General features: G+C 33.6%; 1 pseudogene; it reads right to left on the bottom strand.

Moving 5' to 3' along the window:
• Positions 1-5,316: 5,316 nt before the first annotated feature.
• LOC114045845 lies at positions 5,317-5,661 on the bottom strand (annotated as a pseudogene).
• Positions 5,662-5,867: the final 206 nt, after the last annotated feature.

The following is a 5,867-nucleotide window of genomic DNA, read 5'->3' as shown; positions in this document are numbered from 1 at the left end:
GAAGAAGAAGAAGAAGAAGAAGAAGAAGAAGAAGAAGAAGAAGAAGAGGAAGAAGAAGAAGAAGAACAAGAAGAACAAGAACAAGAAGAACAAGAACAAGAAGATGAAGAACAACAACAACCTCAACAACAACAAAAACAACAAGAACAAGAACAAGAAGGAGGAGAAGGAGTAGGAGGAGGAGGGAAACTCATAGTTAGTCATAATGACTGTAAATGTGAATGGGATTAAGTCACAATTAAAAGGGAAGTCAATAGCAGAATGGATTAGAAAACAAAATCCAACAATATATTGTCTATGAGACACTTGAAACAGACAGATATACACAGAGTTAAAATAAGGGGGTTGGAGAAGAAACTATTATGCTTCAGCTAAGGTAAAAAAAAAAAAAGAAGCAGGGTTAGTAATCACAATCTCAGAGAAAGCAAATCCAAAAATTAATCTAATTAAAAAGGATAAGCAGAGAAACTACATCTTGCTAAAAGGCTAAAAGACATCATAGACAATAGTGAACATATATATATACATACATACACACACATATGTATGTATGTATATATATATATGTATATATATATGTACATCAAATGGCATAGCATTCAAGTTGTTAAAGGAAAAGTTAAATGAATTCTAGGAAGGGAGAGTAAAATTATGCTAGTAGGAGACTTCAACATTCCCCTCTCAGAGCTAGATACATCTAACTATAAAATAAATAAGAAAGAAATCCAGGAGATCAGAAAAAATCTTTAAAAAGTTATATATGATAGACCTCTGAAAAAAACTGAATGGTATTAGAAAGAAGTATATATTTTTCTCAGCTATACATGGCACCTTCACAAAAAAATGACCATTTATTAGGGTATAATACCTCACAATGAAGTGCAAAACAATAGAAATATTAAATGCACCCTTTTCAAACAGAAATACAATAAAATTACAATTAATAAAGGCCTGTGGAACTATAGATTAAAAGTTATTTGGAGACTAAGCAATCAAACCCCTGGGAATGGGTGGGTCAAAGAACAAATTATAGAAACAATAAAAAATTTTATTAAAGAGTACAACAACAATGAGACAACATTCCAAAATCTCTGGAATGAATACAAAATAATACTGAGAAAAGTTATGTGTCTAAATGCATACATCAATGAAAGATAGGAAGAATAGATCATTGAATTGGGCATGGGACTGAAACAGCAAATTAATATGTCTCAATCAAATACCAAAATGGAAATCAAAAGAATCAAAAGGGAGAATAATAAAAGTGAAAGTAAAAATACCATTCAATTAATTTAAAAAACACTAGGAGCTGGTTTTATTAATAAACCAATAAAATAGAAAAACAATTTGGTGACAGATTTTTTTTAAAAAGAAGGAAGACCAATTTACCAGTATCAAAATGAAAAGGGTGAATTCAATACCAATAAAGATGAAATTAAAAGATTTATTAAGAACTCTTTTGCCCAATTATATGCCAATAAATCTGACAATCTAAGTGAAATAAATAAATATTTACAAAATATATATTGGCCAAATAACCAGAACATGATTGAACAAGCCATCAATGAGCTCCTTAAGAAAGAAAAATGCCTGGGACCAAATGGATTCACAAGTGAATTTTACCAAATGTTTAAGGAACAGTTAATCCCAATTTTATAGAAACTCTTTGAAAAATTAGATAAAGAAGGAGTCCTGCCAAATTCCTTTTCATAACACAAATATGATTTTGACACCTAAACCGGGGAGAACAAAACCAGAGAAAGAAAACTATGGACCAAATTCCTTAATGAATATCAATGCACACATTTTAAATAAAATACTAGCAAGGAGATTACAGCAATATATCAGAAAAATCATACACTATGACCTTGTGGAATTTATACCAGGAATGAAAGGTGTGTTTAATAGTATAAAAGCTATCATCATAGTTGACCGTATCAATAGCAATAACAATAACAATTATGAGATTGTATCATTTGATGCAGAAAAAGCCTTTGAAAAAATTCAACATCCATTCCTATTAAAAACACTAGAAAACACTGAGATAAAAGTCAGATTGGTAATATGTTCCATGTTCTCCAAATTTTCTTTTAATATATTTCTTTGTATCTAAACTGCATATACCTTTTGATTCAGCAATACCACTACTGGGTATATTTCCAAAGAACATTAGGGATAAAGGAAAAGAACCTATATATTCTAAAATATTTATAGCAGCTCTGTTTGTAGTGGCAAAGAACTGGAAATTGCAGTTCCTTATCAATTGGGGAAAGCCTGAAAAATTTGTTGTATATGATCATACTGGAATACTACTGTGATATAAAAAGAAATGATGATTTTAGAAAAAAACAAACAAACATGTATAGATTTGCATGAAATAATGAAGAGAGAACTGATCAGAACCAAGATAATGCTGTATAGAGTAACAGCAGTACTGTTTTGAGAATAACTTTGTGTGAATAAGTCATTTTGACTATCACAAATACCCAAATTAACTTCAAAGGACCTATGAAGGAAGGTTCTATCTGCATTCAGAGAAAGAACTGATAAATAGAAATATGTATAGAATGATTACAAACACACACACACATACACACCTGTGTCTAATGTAAACATCTGTAAGGTGGGGGGAGGAGAAAAAAGGAAAAAAGAAAATTGCATAATTTTATTTTATATTTAAGAGGAATATAAAGTTGTACATAATAGATATACAGTTTCATATACAATCATCTTTTTTATTCTACTATGTTATAGAAATACTTATTTTATTTCATGAATTAAAAATAAATTATACTCAAATACAAAGAACATATGAGGGAAGATGCTATCTACTTCCAGAGAAAGAAGTGATAAATAGATGCATAGTATTGTTTTACATGTGTATGTATATACATACATACGTACATACATACATGCATACATACACACACTAGTGTCTAATGGTAGCCAAGAGTGGGGTGGGAAGGGAGGTAGAAAAAAAACAAAAAGTGCTGAGAACAGAGAAGAAAAGATAACTTAGAAGGAAGCATAGAAAAACAGGGTAGCTTTGAAAATGGTATGCAGTATTTACTGCACAGCTTTTAAACAAAAAAAAGTTAAGTGTGGAATGGAAATTCATGGTTTTATATTGAATCCTTTTTTTGATGTTGTGCTTGGTACATGGAAATGTTCTTTTTTCTTGTTTTTAAGTTAAAATGAATGAAAATTAAATTAAAAAAAGAAAGTTAGCTCTTTGAGGACAGAAGGCTTTATTTTATTTTTCTTTTAAACATTATTGTCTGTGTATCCACTGTTCCTAGGACAGAATTCAGTTTTAAGTTGGTGCTCCATCAGTGCTTGTTGAGATGCAATTAAATTGAACAAAGAACTCAGGTATGAGCATGTCACTCTCCTATTCAATAAACTCTAGTGGCTCCCTATCACCTGCAGTTTCAAATTAAAAAATTGCTTTTTGTTTTAAAATAATAATTAATTAAAAAACACTAAACACTTGTGACCCACAGTTGGAGTAACAAACACTAAGTTTTTGAGAAAACAAAACAAAAGCAATCTTCTCACAAGCACTACGACCACCACCACCATTCTCAGTACAGGAGGCAATGGGAACACCTAACACTTAAGTGAAGACAATGAGACTGGCTGGGGTAGAAAGAAGCAGAGGGGAATGCCTTGAAAAATGTCAGGGTAATTGGTGGATTAAATCCTCAGTCTCCTTTACCCCCTGCTGCTTTCTCTTTCCCTAATCCTAGTTTATATTCTGTATCTAATCACGTACAACAGAGAAGATAGGGCCAGGGGACAGAAAAACTCTATGGTTGGGGACCAGACACCCTGTCAAATACCACTACAATTCCTTAGCTCCAGCTTCATGCCAAAATGGGGATAGAAGTTTGGACTTCAGCCGACACCAGAAGGTAGGAATTGAGGTCCCCAAATCAGGGTTTAGATTTGGGGACATTGTTGGGTTCCAAAAATGGTGTGCTTATTACTAAGATTCTGAAAATGAGGAAAAAGTCTGTCCATATAACTTTATAACTTTGACATCCTTTTTGATGAAGGTGTGGTGGTGGAAGCATCTACTATGGGCCAGGCACTATGCTAAGCACTTTACAAATACTATCTCATTTGATCCTCACAATAGCCCTAAGATGTAGATGCTATTATGACTTCCCATTTTAGAGGTGAGGAAACAGGCTATTAGAGGTTAAGTGATTTTCCCAGAGTCATACAGTTACAAAGTGTCTGACACTGGATTTAGATCTAGTCTTCCTGACTTCAGGCCCCTCACTCTATCCACTACAACATATAGTTGTCTCTGAGGATGGGAGTAGGCATAGAGGAAGGAAAGAGGCTTCATCTAAAAGTCACTGTGACACTAGACTTCTTATTTTAGAGCATGATAAATGTTGGACCATGATAAGAGACTGCTAGCAAGGTCAAAGGATGAGATGGGGATTAGGCCCATTTTGGGATCAAGGCAAGCAAAATTTGATTCAATATATAAAGGAAAACTTCTAATAATCAAATCTATACAAAAATGGAAGGAAAAAACGGTATTGGGCAGTACTCTATTTCCTATCACAGGAAAGTAGAGTTTAGATGATTATCCATCTTTAGTATTGTTATGGAAGGCTGGGAGATTGTTGCATTAAGTGAATGGTTAGCTAGATGATGTCTCAGAATCTTTGATCCTATGAAAGGAGAAAGCATCCCTTCCTCTCCAGAGGCAAGATCTGTAACATTGTATTTCCTTGGGCTTACATCAATACTTATATATTCTCTTACCACAAAGAAGAACAGAATAAGAAGGTGCAATAGGTAGATGAGCAGGAGAAAATAAAGGCCACAGGACAATAGCATTGAATATGAACTCACCTTGACATCTTCTGGGAGACAAAAAGATTTTATCCCCTGGCCTTTTTTATTAAAATAAACAAGAAAAAGTATTGTTTGCTCTCTTGGGTAAAAAGAAATAAGCCTTCTGAAAGTAGGAAGGAAGAGGAGGTGTACAGAAAAAGAGAACACTGAAGGTGAGAATGGATGGACTTGCTTCTAGCCCTGGGGAAAGTGAGCCCAAGTTTTACTATGTATATAATATCATCCTCAAACAGCAAGCATTAAAATCATATTTATTCTTCACAAAATACATATCACAGGAGTTAAAAAGGATAGGTTAAGAAGGACATGAGAATTAGTTTATCTGATGAATTCATGGAGTATTTGAGGGGATGGATGGGGACAAACAAGACTTCTTGACTGCAAATGGGAAAAGATTTCTTGCTGCAGATTCAGGTTTTAAAAACATTAATGTCCCATCTATAAGGCTAAGCAGTGGTCTTTAGAGTCTAAAAGCTTCCTTAATGTTTTCATAAAACAGTTTTCTAATTTCTGTTGTTTCATGACATTTGATGTGATCAGGTTCTCTCCCTGGGCTTCTTCCTCCCCAGCAGTTCCAGGCTTCTGATTGAACATGCACTTATATGTCTGACTCAGAATGAGGAAGATCTCAACTGAAAACAGGACCACAGCAAAAGCTACCCTCCCCAATCCTCAGAATATAATAATCATAATGAAAGGGATGTTTTCTTTGTCCTGATTGGCTTCACTGACTAGGACAATATAAACCAAAAGGCTGTATATGAAGAACAGCACCATCACCATGGTGACATCTTTATAGGATTTCTATCTCCAGCAAAATCCAGAAAATACCCAAGAAGTTTCTGAGATTAGTAGGAGTGCTTAGGGTAAGGTAGGATGAGAAAGGATATTACAAGTAAGTGTATAGGATTTACAGTGAGAAAACTAGATACAAATCCTAATGCTAAAACATAATATCTATGTGATGCTAGCAAAATTGTTTGCTCTCT

Source organism: Vombatus ursinus, unplaced genomic scaffold (genome assembly GCF_900497805.2).
Source record: "Vombatus ursinus unplaced genomic scaffold, bare-nosed wombat genome assembly UNPS02014779.1, whole genome shotgun sequence".
Lineage (NCBI taxonomy): Eukaryota > Metazoa > Chordata > Mammalia > Diprotodontia > Vombatidae > Vombatus > Vombatus ursinus.
Note: the sequence above shows the minus strand (reverse complement) of the source record. Positions and strands in the feature narration are given on the sequence as shown.